Source organism: Lutra lutra, chromosome 2, assembly GCF_902655055.1.
Source record: "Lutra lutra chromosome 2, mLutLut1.2, whole genome shotgun sequence".
Taxonomy (NCBI): Eukaryota; Metazoa; Chordata; class Mammalia; order Carnivora; family Mustelidae; genus Lutra; species Lutra lutra.
The window spans coordinates 130,100,952-130,117,579 of NC_062279.1; the positions used below are offsets into that span (position 1 = coordinate 130,100,952).

Below are 16,628 nucleotides of genomic sequence, written 5' to 3' on the forward strand. Positions count from 1 at the left end.
CAACATAAACAGTGTGAGAAGAGCTTTCAGGAAAAAAAAAAGTCTGTGTTTACAAAAGAGGAGATTTAATATTTTTCCTATTAATCTTAAGCTTATGGCAGAACCCAACCAACTATTCCATTTTAATTATTTTACCTTGTTTTCACAAGTGCAGCAATACTATATAATTAAAACCCCCCAACTGTACTCTGTTGATAGACTTTAACATATCTATATTAAAGACATGTTTAAGTCTATATACCAATGTATTTTCTCCATAGGGCATAGGCAGTATGAAATAATAAGCATGAAATATTCGTATTCCTTGGGAGAGTGTACTGCCTTTGGTTTCTCATCACAGTTTTTCCAGAACATGATAATTCTTGAACTTAAGCTTCTCTTGTTTCAGATCTAGATAACCAAGGATCAAAGTGTGTTAATGCTTTGGAGTCAACTTAGTATAATTTAGTGAATGCCGTGGAACTTTTTAAACTTAGTAGATTATATTTTGCACATCTGTTTGAATTCTGAAATCCTTTAAATCACAGCTGACATGTGATCTTTCATGAGGCTTTCTTTGACCAGCCCTTCTGAAATTATCTCCCCCTTTCCTATTGCCCTTTAGCACTTATTCTTGGTCGTACTTTGGAATATACTATCTGCAACATAAGGATATGATTCAGCTATATATATAATATATAAACTGTGTTGGTATCAGGATTATGACTTATAGTTCTTTTTCCTTTTCTAAAGATATATTTTATTTATTTTAGAGAGAAAGAGAGCAAAGGGAGGAGCAGAGGGAGAGGGAGAAGGAGAGAAATCTCAAATAGACTCCTCACTGAGCACAGAGCCCATCATGACCTAAGCTGAAATCAAGAACTGGACACTTAACTGACTGAGCCACCCAGCACCCCTAGTTGTTTTTCTTACTAGCTTAATACCATATCTCATATTTGGCCTAGCAGAAGATAGGTCTGCAAAAAAATTATCACTCTTGTTTTGGTCCCACTCAAAGCTGTCTTTTACTGTGTCTCAAACCCATTAGAACCTTGACAGAGTGTTCCCAAGAAGTGCAGAAAATCTCTGTTTTAAGAAACTCAGAGAGAATAAAATAAGCATAAGGACTGCCTTAAAATCTGTGAGAAATCATCTGGAACAGTAGCCTTCTTTATCATTTAGAATAAAAGTTTTACTTCAGAGGGGTCAGACACTTTACGGTGTGAAGAACTTACTCTATCAGGTGTTACCGTTTGAAGATGTTAAAACACATGACAGGACCCACTGCTCTCTTCTACACTGACACAAATTTGGGGGAAAAAATTCTTTTTGACAAACTCAAAAGTACATTTCATCTTTAGAGTATTATTTTATACAGAAAATATATTAAATATGTAGTAAATGGAATAGTAAATACACAAATTCTGGAGTTACAAACAAGAAACCGTTAAGTCATATTTCTGAACTGATATGAGAATTTCACCAGAACAACTAAATTTCTAAAACATCGTAATTTCAATTCTTTTGCCCAAACTATTTTCTTCAGGCTCTACTACACTTTTATAGAGCACCTTCCCATGGCTACTGTTGGTCATGCCCTGTTCCAAAATCATCCTCATTAGGGATCTAGCCTTTAAAAATCTTGATTCTGGGATAGTCCCTGAGACATATCATTATTTTTCTTCTTGAAAGAAAGAAAGTTCTGTGTTTCCAGGAAAGTAAACTTTCCCTTACCCAGAATCATGCAATGAAAACAATATGGATCAGATCTGAGATTGTCTTGATTCTGCTTTATAGTAGTAATTATTTTTCTCAATTTTCTTGTCTCAAAAAATGAAGAAATAATATTTATGTATCCATTATTCATTAAATATTGATTCAACATATACTATGTACACACGTACTTTTTTTAAAGAATAGGTCTCTGGTATTGAAGAAGCTGTGCAAGTTCCTTACACTATGGTGCTTATATTTTAATAGGAGAAGATTAGGAAAAACTAAACTAGAGAAAAAAATAAATTGCATTTGTCTTATATCCATTTATGCAAAAAATATTTACTAAATTACTATTCTTTGCCAATTGCTACTCTCACTAAGCAATATCATATAAATGCAATTCCCGTTCCTTAGTGTACTAAGAGAGATATAAAAAATAAACAATATTACAGATAGTAATAAATGTTGTGAGGAACCATAAAGTTTGATTAGTAGGATAGATAATGACAAGATTTCTAGGTCAATTGCATAAAGAAAAATCAAGGTTATAGGACATTAAGAAATATCAATTTCAAAAGAATAAGCCTTTAAATGTATATCATATCAATTAAGAGAAACTGTATATAAATGTTTGGAGAAAGCATTCCAAGAAGAAAGAAACAGCAAATTCAGAGACACTGAGGCAAGAACAATCTTTGTGTTTGTGCAGCAGTAAGGAGAATAGTAGAGAAGGAAGAGGGTGAAGTTAGGCTCAGGAGAATCATAAGACTGGGATGATTTAAAGTAGCATGAAGTGATGTAGTTTTTTTTGCTTGTTTGTTTGTTTTTTTTGGTTTGTTTGTTTGTTTTTGCAGTCTAGGTTTTAACAAGATCACTGAAATATTATGAGGACATTGGAATTCTTCTGTGTATGAATTTGAGGCTTTAACTCAAATGAAATAAGATGTGCAGTACTGGTATAACACCTGGGTTTGAATCCTGACTCTACTATTTACTAGTTGTTTGACCTCCTTAAGGTACTTAACCTCTGTGTCCAGTTCCCTCATTTGTAAGGTGAAGTTAAACAGAGGGCCATATCTCAGAAGGTTGTGAAAAATAAGAAAATTGATACACATACTTGATTAGTGCAGGACCTACCATAGAGTAACTACTAAATAAAGGTTCATTATTTTTAGTATTATGTCATCAGTAGAACTATGAAGGTGGTAGGAACCCATATACATTTTTGCTTTATTTTTTTCATTTTATAGAAAAAATGTAAATCCAATTATCCAGTTTCTCAGGCGGATTTTGCCCTTTAATGATGTTGGGCTTCTTTATCATTGTTTTTGTCAACTCAGAATGTCCAAAAAAAAAAAAAAAAAATCTGCTGGTTTAAACAATAGAAATGTGATTTCTTACAGTTCTGGAGGCTAAAATCCAAGACCAGAGTGTCAGCATGATCCTGTTCTGACTCATCAGATTTCTATTTTTGCTCTGTAGAGAGCCTCATTCTCATTATGTCCTCACATGGCAGAGGTGGGGAGGGACCTTAAGCTTTCTGATAACTCTAGTTATAAGGGCAGTAATCCCATTAAGGGCACCACTCTCACGAACTATCTAAACTAAATTATCTCCTAAAGGCCCTATTTCACAATACCATTACATTTGGAGTTGAAGCTTCAACTTATGAACCTTGAGGTACCACAAGTCAGTCCGTAGCATCCTATAGTACAGATAGAATTATTGGCCAAATTCTTATTCTTCTGTAGTATCTTTATACATACATTATATAACCACATCTTGACACTTTTTCTTAGTGTGGGTGAGATACTCTTTACCACTGATTTGACTTTGGGATTTGACATGTAAATGACTTTGGCTAATAACACTGAATGGAGATTTTATTAGTCTAGTAATGTCAGCAAAAATGTTGTTGAAAAAGTGGTTGAAGGTAAGCACATAAAACGAAAATGGGTGAAATGTTAAAAATATGAAAGTTCTTCCAAACCAATGAAATAATTATTTTAGCAACATCAGCCACCAGTGTGTTTTCACAATGGCATTCTGTTGGTGACAAGGAAGAAGGATGTGCAAGCAAGTAGATGGGGAATCAAAAGTCCTATTGGAAGAGCATAAAGATGGGGAACTTGTTTCAGAGACACAGCCCAGTGGAAATGGCAGACACAGGGGTTTTATAGGTACCTTAGTTAGTTTTGCAGTTAATTTAAGAGAAGTAGAAGATAATTCAAAATTTTCTGGGGCACCTGAGTGGCTTAGTTGGTTAAGCATCTGCCTTTGGCTCAGGTTATGATCCCAGAGTCCTTGGACTGAGCCTCAAATAGCACTCTCTGCTCCATAGGGAATCTGTTTCTCCCTCTACCCCGCTCATGCTCTGTCTCTAAAATAAGTAAATAAAAAATTAAAAAAAAAATTCTTACTGGACTAATTAAATAATAGTGCTGTCATTAAAGAAACAGAAACCACAAAAGGAAAAACGAAAAGCAATGGAAGTACAGACTTGTGACAGAAACAAGTGACTTTAAAACTTCAACTCTTTGTATAGAAAAATGAAAGAAGATGGGACCAGGGAGAGAGATAAACTGTAAGAGACTCTTAATCTTAGGAAACAAATGAGGGTTGCTGGAGGGAAGATGGGTGGGAGGGATGGGATGGCTGGGTGATGGACCTTGGGGAGGGTATGTGCTATGGGAAGTCCTATGAATTGTGTAGGACTGATGATTCACAGACCTGTCCCTCTGAAAAAAATAACACATTATATGTTAATAAAAAAATAAATAAAAATAAAGTACTGTATCCAAAAAAAAACCAAAAACTAAAACAAAAAACAACTTCGACTATTAATATGGATCAATATTGTTAATATAATTTAATAGAATAACATGAAAAGAAAATATGATAACACAGATAATACATTTTTGAAAACACTATTATTCACATCATTTGGATACATAGACCTACTACAGAGCAGAGTACCTAGAAAGGCTGGCCTTGTAGATAATCATTAACCTGTTGTTCAGCAGAGATTGGTGATGCACTTCTAAATTAGACCAGGAGTGGAGAAATGTTATTACTTTGTTTCTTAGTGAAAACCCAAAGTGAAATGTTTAATGGTTAAGGTCAATAAAATATAAACATTTTGTAAAGTAAAATAAAATATAGACTAAATGGCTCTTTCTAGATGACTATAGTGCGGGGTTTAGAACTTTGTGTGACTATTTTTACAGTAGTGAGCAGACAGCACATGGGATCAAAAATCAAGGCTCCAAAACTCCAATCTGGCTTTTTCACCAAAAGATCCATTTTCTTTCTGGTAATGAGGAGCTAATGACACAAAATTCATACATTGTTCATGAAGATTAAATTAGATAAGCTTTACAATCTTTAGAACTTTGCAGACGCCCCAAAAATATGACTTCCAGTCTCATTACCAGTTGTTTCACATTCATAATGAAGACCAAACCACTTGCCTAGAAGTCAAAATTCTTGAGTAGTTAATTCTCAGCATGTATCCACTAGTGATCTTTAAAGTACAGATGGTTTAAAGAGGGAAACAGAAATCTAATCTCCTGGACTGTATGGTGCCAAGAATGTGAGAATATTATATATTACAGAAAACAGTATTCCAGATTACATAAAATATACATTTAAAATAATCATGGCTATAGCCTTATAAGTAGACCACAGCTATTGAACAATTTTAGATACTAGTTAATATGCCAAACATATCAATTATATAAACCCAAATTTTATTTTTCTTTCCTATCTTAAAAGGTAAATGCTGATATTATCCCCTTTCATATGAAACTGAAGCACAGGAAGGCAAGTAATTTTCCTGAGGAATCACTAGACAACAACAGAGATTCAACACTTTGGCTTTATTGCTGTCATTCTGAACACTATACCACTGCCCCCTTGCATCCAAGTACAATAATTGGGTAAAAAATGGAGTCACTTAATTATTTGCTCAGTGTAAAAAGTAGTTTAGGAAAGATTTTTTTTTGGGAAAAGCTGAAGTAATGACAATCAAGGAAAGAAAATGTTTACCAATTTCATACTATTAGTTAAATCAAAACTTGTTGCCATTGGAAGGCAAGAAAATAAAAAAAATTATGTTCCTTCTATTCAAATTTAAAAAAGCAGTCTACAGTGAAAGGCTGATAAGGACTTTGAGATGACTTGTGGGAAGCAAATAAAGAATACATATGGAACACATCTGATCAACTTATTGAGTAAGTAATTACAGAAAGTGATTTTTAGAACATGTTCTGAGAACAACTAGAAATATACTGCACGTAGGTGGAAAGAAATACAAAGGTTCATAAAACATAAAAAAATTGATGACAATGTAGCATGGAAGAGGATAATGGCAGAGCCTTTGAAAATTCTCACCACTGATGTGTTTTTAAAAAGTATGAAAACCCAAAGTTTTAGAATGAGTGAAGAAAGTGTTCAGAAAGTAGTCCTCCAGACAAAATACACATATATGCACAAGTGTATAAATATATAAGTATATTTAGCATAAATATAAATTTATATATATATATAAATATGTAAATATATATACACATGCATACATATATAGTATATTCGGTCTGCATATATATATATATATATACATACATACATACAAAATTAGTTCACCTGGAAAGTTGATAAAGGAAGAGCTCTGTTGTGCAGAAATAGACAGAGATGCTTAGGACAAACAAAGAAGGTCTAACAACTCTCAACAGTACAAAATAGAAAGTGATCACACTGAATTAAATGAACTTAAAATGAATGTGAGTGCCATCTGCACATGCCTAAAAATATCTGCAGTATCTGCTTTCTTTTTTTTTTTTTTTTTACTTTTAGGTGTGCATATATAAGGTGTGTAGGTTCATTCTTCACATAAAGCTTAGGCATATCAAATGTTGAAATTGAAGATTTTATTTCACATTATCTTCAAATACATTCCAACTGAAAAAATAGTTCAAAGGATACCCATAATATTCATCACAATACATATTATTTACTCACATTTGTTAATGACATGATAAAAATAAGAGTTATTTGCCCTAGTGAGTGTATTTTTATCTCTTCCATGTGATTGTATTATATAAAAATAGTTCATTTATCTACTTTTAGAATACGTGTGTTATATTTTTCAATTAATAGACTTCTTCGAATGGCTTTAGGTTTATAGAAAATTGAGCAAGAAGTGCCAAATTCCCATATATACCCTTAAGTATGGTTTCCCTTTTCCCTAATCTCGTGTATTAGTGTGATACACTTGTTACAACTGATGAACAATATTGATACATTATTAACTCAAGTCCATAGTTTACATTAGGATTCTCTCTTTGTATTGTAAGTTCTATGGGTTCTACCAATACATAATGTATCCACCATATAGAATCCATCATTCTATCCATATAGAATAGTCTCACTGCCCTAAAAACCCCTGTCCATCCTATTCATCTTGCCCCAATTGCCCAGGAACTCCTGTCAAGAGATTTTTTTTTTTAACTCTTTCCATGATTTTTCCTTTTCCAAAATGCTCTATATATTATATAATATAGTATATAGCTTTTTGGTTTGGTTTCTTTCAAGTATAAATATGCATAGAATTTTCCCCATGATATATCATTGATCTGATAGCTTGTTTCTTTCCTAGGTAGAAAATTTTAATAATGAAGACATTTGTTTACTTCAGTGACCAGCTTAGAGATGAATACAAATACACTTTTGACCTAGAGAAACTAAAGAAAAATTATTATGTCATATTTTCAATTTGAAAGATGAATTCTACCATTACATCTTTTTCTTGAAAAAAAAATTACTTGTGTTGAAGGGAGTATAATTATTATTTCAGAATGAAATTATTTTGTCTTAACATTTGATTTATCAGACATTAATTTTTGTTAAATAAACAATATCAGAGATTGCTTTTTATTAATTATTATAATTTATTTTATAAAAAGTGAAATTCATGTTCCAATGGCATACAAACCTGTATATCTTCCTTGACACATGTAGCTCTGTTTCATCTGTTTTCATTCTTATATAGTGTTTCATTCTATTTATAGAACTATAAATCTATTTTTTACTTGATTATTTTCTTATTTGCTCTAAAAAAGAGAAAGTTTTAATAAATGTGCATATAATATTTTTTCTTGTGAGAATGTGAATACATCCCTTACAGTGAAAATGATTTGTCAGATTTTCAACTTTTTTGTTCAACTGGATGTTCATAAATTATATTTCATCATAATTTAAATTTGTATTTACCTGATTGTTATATGTACTGACCACCTGGATTTCCTCTTCCACTGATTTTTGACTCACAAGAATTTTCCCCCCTCACAGGAATTTTTAAAACATGTTTTATGTAACAGTCCTTTGTTGCTTGGACAAAATGGAGAAAGATTCATCAAATTATGGAATTTTCTTCTAGTTTGCTAGAAGTCTTTCATAAATAGATGGGATACCTTTTCTGGAATTGCTTTGCAATGTGTATAAACATAGAAATAGATAATCATCCAAGAGATTAGCTTAACTTTTCTATTTCACACTTTCTTATCTGGTTTTGGTTTCAAAGTTTTATAGCATCAGGAAAAAAAACATTGGGGAGAATTTTGTCTCTTTCTATTTCCCAGAGTTAATTTTTATTTTTATTTTATTTTTTTAAAGATTTTATTTATTTATTTGACAGATCACAAGTAGGAAGAGAAGCAGGCAGAGAGAAAGGAAGGGAAGCAGGCTCCCTGACAAGCAGAGAGCCTGATGCGGGGCTCAATGCCAGGACCCTGGGATCATGACCTGAGCCAAAGGCAGAGGCTTTAACCCACTGAGCCACCCAGGCGTCCTGTATGTAATATTTTAAAACAAAATGTCTGACATATAAGTACCAGTTCTTATAAACTCATATATTTATTTGCTTTGTAATTTAATTTAATTGCACACTGAATCCGGAAAAAGGATTACTTTTTCTTAGTACTTTAGAGATACAGTTTCATTTTCTTCCAGCTAATAATATTGCCATTGCAAAGTATCAAGTAATATAAATATTATTCTTGCAATTTCTTCTTGTTTCTTCTCTAGGTACATATGAGATTTTGTTTTTGTCCTTGGTGTTCTGCAATTTCTTAATATCATAATGAACTTTTATTCTTATTTGTACTATGTGCTTATAATATAGTTTGTTTTTGTTTTTGTTTTTGATACTGCCTTGACTCAGTTTTGAGGCCCTAGCTAGAGGCCAGTACAATCTCTAAATTGAGCGGCTAATTAAATTCACACTCCTAACCACCTCCCTTATTGGATTCTCACACTCTAACCACTATACTCCTGCCCCCATTGCCCTAGGCTCAAGTAACAGACAAGAAGGGAGCCTCTAAGCCCCAGTGTGCCCCAAAATAATTCAAAGTAGCCAATGTTAAATGGACTTACCCTGCCTCGCCCCTCCTTTCTTATGGAAACCACAGTAAAGACACATGCTCACAGTTCATTCTCGCTCTGCTTTGTTCCAGGACTTCCCCCTAACTGGTCCTGTCTTGTATTCTGTCTTCTCCCTGGAGTACTCTGAGGAACAAAATAATAACATTTGTTCTGCTTTCTCTCTCTTGATCTGCATCTGACCTCTTCCCATCCCACCCACAGTATTAAGATAGTGCTCATGTACAGATGTTAACAATTTTTATATGTTCTGAAGGCCTCAAAGATAGATAACAAAATCTCTGCTCTTTTCCTATCTCTGGTCAGTAATCAGTGAGACCTTGGAAAATTGAGTTTTTATTTTGTAATCTTAGTTCCCACCTCCTGCCTTGATTCACTTCATCTGTTTGACAAAACCACTGCAAACTTCCAGGCCTCTTGACTACCAAAAAAAGCCAAATTCAATCTCCAACTCTATATCTAACTGGCTCAAACACCAATTTCCAGTTAGTAGTTCTGAGATATTCCTTACTTTCTTGCAATGATACATTTCCCATCAGCTATGCATTTAATAGAATTTTGTTGTGTTTTAATTGCAACCTCTATTTATTGTATATTGAGTCTTTTCTGCATATTTCAGAAGAAATAGACCACATTTAGTATTTATTTTTATTTATTTATTTTTTAAATATTTTATTTATTTACTTGACAGAGAGATCACAAGCAGGCAGAGAGGCAGGCAGAGAGAGGAGGAAGCAGGCTCCCTGCTGAGCAGAAAGCCCGATGCGGGGCTCGATCCCAGGACTCTGAGATCATGACCTGAGCCGAAGGCAGCGGCTTAACCCACTGAGCCACCCAGGCGCCCTGACATTTAGTATTTAAATAACTGAAATGTGCCATCTCTCTGCAATACTCCTCCTGAGCTGTTTTTATTAATGTCACTATTGATATATAGATATATAGATATATTGATATATCTATATATAGATAGATATATTGATATATCTTCATAGCAACATCTTCAAAGAAATGTTTGTCTTGTCTCATTTAATCTCTTGGTGTAATTTTAAAGTTGTTTTTTTTTTTTTCCTAGCTTATCATTCACACCATTTCAATCTTGTTTGCCCTATCTTCTTTGAAAAGTCCTTCTTGGATTTCCCTGTCCTACCTCTTTAAGCTTTTACTCTAGTACTCTTCATACTCTGTTCCTGAATTAAGTAAAGCCCTTCCTCCCTTTGTCCATTGTGCTGGATGTTTATGTTGCTTGGATAGCTGCACATGCAGTTTTTTTTAATATGACCGACTGATTTTATTTACCCTTCAATTCTTAGAATATTTGTAAATATTTTTCTCAAAGATTCTTTACCTTACCTGCCAATTCCAAGCCCTTACCCTCTTCACCCTCAGACACCTTTTTGCTTTACTTTAGAATCCTAATAAAACCTCCATATATATATATATATATATATATATTATATATATATATATTATATGCTTATATATATGGATACATATAATATATATATGCTTCCAGTATATATATATTATATAAAATATAACTGGATTATATATAATATTAAATACATATTTAATATTATATATATTATATTAAAATATAACTGGGCCTCCAGTTATATTTTAATGTAGCTGGATATTTTTATTCATTTGGTAATCTGTTATTTAATTTATTGAGACATAAAGATAAGCTTTTGAGGTTAGGTGTGATTATTTCCATTATTGATAACTGAATAAATATGGCTAAAGCCTAAATAATATGATCAAGATGTTTCAATTACAAATAATGGAGCTGTTACTCACAGTCAGTTTGGTTCCAAATCCAGTGTTCTTTTTACCATATTGATTTTCTTCTATGTGATTACACCTTTCATAAATAGATTTACTTAATGGGTATCTGTAAATGCCTACCAAATATCCTTCACCAAGCATAGGTCTGGGTAATTGTAACTTCAATTTATTAAGACTATGATGCAGTTGGTAATTACTTTATTCTATGCTAATTTTCTACTTTTATTCACTTGAAAATTCTGTTTCATATTAAATCACTGGTCATTGTTAGAAATTATAAAGTTAGATCCTTTTAAACATCACCCTCTTAATGGTACCAATACTTAAGAAGATAATAGAAGTCATTATTGCCATTGACACCGATTAATCCTTATTAAACACCCACAGAGTTCCTGGCGTCATACAGAATGCAGAAGAGAAAGTATATAGTGAAAAGCCCTTGAATAACTTAAAATTTTGTTCATACAACTAAACACTCTAAAATTTTATGTAGCATCAGGAAAAGAAAGTGTCATGACCAACTTATGTCTGGAATTGAAAGAAGGTGAGATATTTTGAAAATTGCAAGTACTTTTCAAATAACTATTTTTTATAGTTCAGATAAATCTTTGTGTCAAAATTTATCATTGGTTAAGTATACTGTGAATGTGCATAGTTAAATCATAGCTATGTGAATCAGATTAAACATCAGCTGTCAATTTTAATTTGGAATTGCCATCTGAAAATTTTTTTAAATTAAGCTGAATATTATCTATGATAACTGCTAAGTATATAAAATAATAGCTATAAACCTTGTGAGACAGATTAAGATTTAAGCTCTTTTCCAATTATTTAATGTGTTTTAGCCTCATTTTACACATCTGTAAAATAATATACCTAATAATTTTTTATTTTATATGGATGTTGAGAAGGTTTTTATTATGTATCAAATGGTGCTTAGCCATTTGTGTTTGGTACAGAGTATACATAAACATTGTTATAATTATCCAATAACTGTTAAAACTGTACTTAATCAGAAATTGTATAGTTGCTTTTGTTTAATATATATTTTTTTTAAGATTTTATTTATTTGAGAGAGAGAACAAGAGAAGGGGCAGGTCAGAGGGAGAACCAGATGCCGGACTCAATCCCAGGACTCCAGGATCAGGACCTGAGCTGAAGGCAGTTGCTTAACCAATTGAGCCACCCAGGCTCCCTGTATAGTTGCTTTTACACTAATCGTTTTAAATGAGCAGAGAACAATTATAGGTTTATTTTGTTGTTTCTGTTTGTTTGGTTTTGGTTTCGACTTTATAAGTCACTTTAATCCAGAGGGCATTTTTTGTACTAAAGAGTTTTTGTTGCTTTAGCAATGTAAAAAAAAAAAGTTTTTACTGGATTGATTTCATTTATTTTGATTGATCTCTCAAGTATATCACTTTCTAATTCATTGCCAGCTGACTCTTTTCAAAGGGACATTCCTTATGCTCATCTCCACTTTGAAAGGTGTTGGAGGATAATAAGACTGAGTCAGTATTACAATGAATAATTTTAAGACTCAGTATACATTTAAAGACTCAGTTTTCATAGTATAAAAAAGATGGGAATGATCTCACTGATACTAATTTTTTTATAGCATTAAGTTCTATTACATTTAAAGGTACCACAATAAGTCTTTGAAATAAGACACTACTGCAGGTATCTGTAGAGTTTGAATTTCTGTAAAGAATTCTTAAATGCATGAATGAGATGTGTTTGTTTTCTAAAATGTCAACGTTAACACTTTATTTTTAAGAACCATATGTATTACTGTTCTGAATGACAGAAAAACAAGATTAAGCATATCTATTTTGAAAACCTATTATGTGAATTTTGGAGGGGAAAATAAGCTTTTCCATAAATAGAATAAATTTTAGTTTCTCTGTATGCTGAGCTTTACATTTTAGTCACAAGGACATTTGCATGATTTTCTCATGCTAATAGGTTGTAAAATAAAAGAAGTAGCATTGTTTATAGAAAATGTTTAAAAGCCAGAAAGAGTATTTATGTGATTGACAAAGGATTCTTTCTTTCCACAAAAACACATGAAACTTCCAAAAGAGTTTACAGTTAAAATAAATATGCTTCAGTGTTTTTGTTTATAAAATTAAAAAAACAAAACAAAACACCTGTTATGGCGCTTCCAAAAATGTTACAAAATGTGAGAAGTAGTGGAAATAATTTCTGAAATAGTTTAATATTGTAGATTTTATGACAGTATGAATTGTGTCATATAAATATGATTAAGCACATTCTAAGTATTTAAGTTTAAATTGATTTATTTGTTCTCTATATTAAAAGGATTTATAGTTCTTCAGTTTAACACATTCTTATATATTTACATGCAATAATATAATAAAAATAGTTAGGCTGGGGCGCCTGGGTAGCTCAGTTGGTTAAGCGACTGCCTTCAGCTCAGGTCATGATCCTGGAGTCCTGGGATCAAGTCCCACATCGGGCTCCCGTTCCACAGGGAGTCTGCTTCTCCCTCTGACCTTCTCCTAGCTCATGTGCTCTCTCCCTGTCTGTCTCTCTCAAATAAATAAATAAAAATAAAATATTTTTTTATTTTTTTTTAAATTTTTTTTAAAGATTTTATTTATTTGACAGAGATCACAAGTAGACAAAGAGGCAGGCAGAGAGAGAGAGGGAAGCAGGCTCCCTGCCGAGCAGAGAGCCCGATGTGGGACTCGATTCCAGGACCCTGAGATCATGACCTGAGCCGAAGGCAGCGGCTTAACCCACTGAGCCACCCAGGCGCCCCTAAAATATTTTTTTAAAATAGGCTGTAGGACAAGCAATAATTCAAATGAGAAGAGTTCTGCAAAATTACAAAAAAGATTAAGGTAGAGATAAGACTATTTGTCAAAGGAACCTCAAAGATGGATTACCCTTGTTTAAGATTTCAATCTCCCTTTCTCTTTTGGTAATAGAATAAATTTCTACTAATCATTTCAATTTATCATGTCAAATTCTATTCTTAATTTTTTCATTAAACATGTAAAATGTGGGACGCCTGGGTGGCTCAGTTGGTTGAGCAGCTGCCTTCGGCTGGGGTCATGATCCCAGCGTCCTGGGATCGAGTCCCACATCGGGCTCCTTGCTCATCAGGGAGCCTGCTTCTCCCTCTGCCTCTGCCTGCCATTCTGTCTGCCTGTGCTTGCTCTCTCTCCCTCTCTCTCTGACAAATAAATAAATAAAATATAAAAAAAAAAAACATGTAAAATGTAATGTTTTTCATAATTGTAAAAATATATCAGCTTTGTTAAGTGAGGTATTCTGACTGTGTTTTGATTTTTATTAGAGTGAACTTTAGTCATGTTCAATAATTTAAGTTTCAAAATATACTTCCATAAAAGCTTTCATGAAAGACTACTATCAAAGAAAATGTCTCTTATTTTAATTAGCAGAATACTGAACTAAGCAGAATATTCCAATGTACAGGAAGCATGTTTTCCTCTAGCAAGTGTCTGGTGTTTATATTCCCTTTTCATCATCATTATTAAGCAAGATAATAACAACAGCATTTAATAAGTGCTTATCTCATAGCACTCTCAAGGAAGCTGAATAAAGGAAATGAAATATTCATGATTCTTGTCCTCTGAAAATAGTTTAATAGAAGCAACACTTTAATGAAAATGTGTGTATAAACATACATATACACACACAACTAAGAGGTTAGGATTAACCTAAATGTTTATATGACATGTCAACCGCTTAAGTAATGTTATTTTCAGGGAACTGGGTAGAAACCAGACTGCTCAGTATCTATTTCTGTATCAACTTTGCTCTTAGTCACTGGCTGTTTGAACTATGTTTATAAGGAAGGATGAATCCACTGTATCAGGTCAATAATATACATCCTATATTTTTTGTTGTTATTGTTGTTGTTTTTCAACATTTTATTTTTGTGACAGAGAAAGAGAGGAAGAGTTTGCGAGCCAGGGGGAGAGGCAGAGGGTGAAAGAGAAACATACTCCTCACTGAGCAGAGAGCCCAGGGTGGGGTTCAGTCCAGGAACCCTGTGATCATGACCTGAGCGGAAAGTAGCCACTTAATGACTGAGCCACTCAGGCACCCCAATAAATCCCATATTGTTAAAATGATTTACTCTCTACTATTCATCAGATTTAGACAAACTTCTGTTCTTTTTTAAAATTAATGTATCTTGGTTAATTTCTCTTCTTCTTTCAGTCATCGTTGTATTTTCCACTAATACCTCCCTGTCTGATATTATGAAATACTCCTTCACCTTTGATACAAATAACATTTGTGACTCCTGATTTACAATCGCTGTTGTTGTTTACCTCTTCCATGAGGAGATTCTTCTTATTCCTCTCAAGAATACCAAATGGTTTACAGAGTTCTTCAGAAAATATAGGTTAAGAATTATGTAATTTTTACTTACAAGGTTCAAAGTTTTATAAGCTGAAAAAAAAATGGCATAAAAAGGAGAATGGTAAACTAAGAGACATGGAATTTCCATTACCTTGGGAGAATGCTAATTTGAGATAATAATCAAGTTATGCAGGTATTCCATATTTTTTCCTATTTTAGAAAGGAAAAATAAGATTATTCAATAAGGACAAAATAAAGTCATCATAATTTTTTATATTAACAAATGTGCTTGAGTAAAAAAGTGTAAAGATTATAGCTTTTTTTAACTAAATTAATTAACATATAGTGTATTATTAGTTTTAGAGGTAGAGTTCAGTGATTCGTCAGTTGCATATAATAGCCAGTGCTCATCACATCATGTGCCCTCCTTCATGCCCATTGCCCATTTACCCTCTTAACTTCCCTTCAGCAAGCCTCAGTTTGCTTCCTATGATTAAGAGTCTCTTTGGTTTGTCTCCCTCTCAGATTTCATCTAATTTTATTTTTACCTCCCTTCCCCTATGATCCTGTTTTATTTCTTAAATTCCACATATGAGTGAAATCATATAATTATTTATCTGATTGATTTATTTCACTTAGTATAATACCCTGCAGTTCCATCCATATTGTTGCAAATGGTAAGATTTCATTCTTTGATGGCAAAGTAGTAATCCATTGTATTTATACACCACATGTTCTTTATCCATTCATCTGTTGATGGACATCTGGGCTCTTTCTATAGTTTGGCTATTGTAGACATTGCTGGTATAAACATTGGGTGCATGTGCCCCCTATATCACTACATTTGTATCTTTGTGATAAATACATAGTAGTGAAATTGCTGGGTCATCAGATAGCTCTGTTTTCAATTTTTTGAGGAACCTCCATACTTGCCAGAGTGGCTGCACCAACTTGCATTCCCACCAACAGTTTAAAAGGGTTCCCCATTTTTTGCATCCTTGCCAACACCTGTCATTTCCTGACTTGTTAATTTTAGCTATTTTGACTGGTGTGAGTTGATATCTCATTGTGACTTTAATTTGTATTTCCCTGATGCCAAATAATGTTGAGCACCTTTACATGTGCCTGTTGGCGATTTAGATGTCTTCTTTGCAGAAATGACTGTTCATGTCTTCTGCCCATTTCTTGACTGGATTATGTGTTTTTTGGGTGTTGATTTTGATAAGTTTTTTATAGATTTTGGATACTAGCCTTTTATCTGAAAAGACATTTGCAAATATCTTCTCCCATTCTGTAGGTTGTCTTTTGGTTTTGTCTGTTTCCTTTGCTGTGCAAAAGCTTTCTAGCTTCATGAA

General features: G+C 33.0%; 1 long non-coding RNA gene across 1 annotated transcript; it reads left to right on the forward strand.

The window, feature by feature from the left end:
- Positions 1-5,842: 5,842 nt before the first annotated feature.
- LOC125093916 (uncharacterized) lies at positions 5,843-14,776 on the forward strand. The gene is made up of 3 exons (XR_007125374.1): positions 5,843-5,927; positions 11,305-11,461; positions 14,673-14,776. It is a non-coding gene; the product is annotated as an uncharacterized LOC125093916 (long non-coding RNA).
- The last annotated feature ends 1,852 nt before the right edge of the window (positions 14,777-16,628 follow it).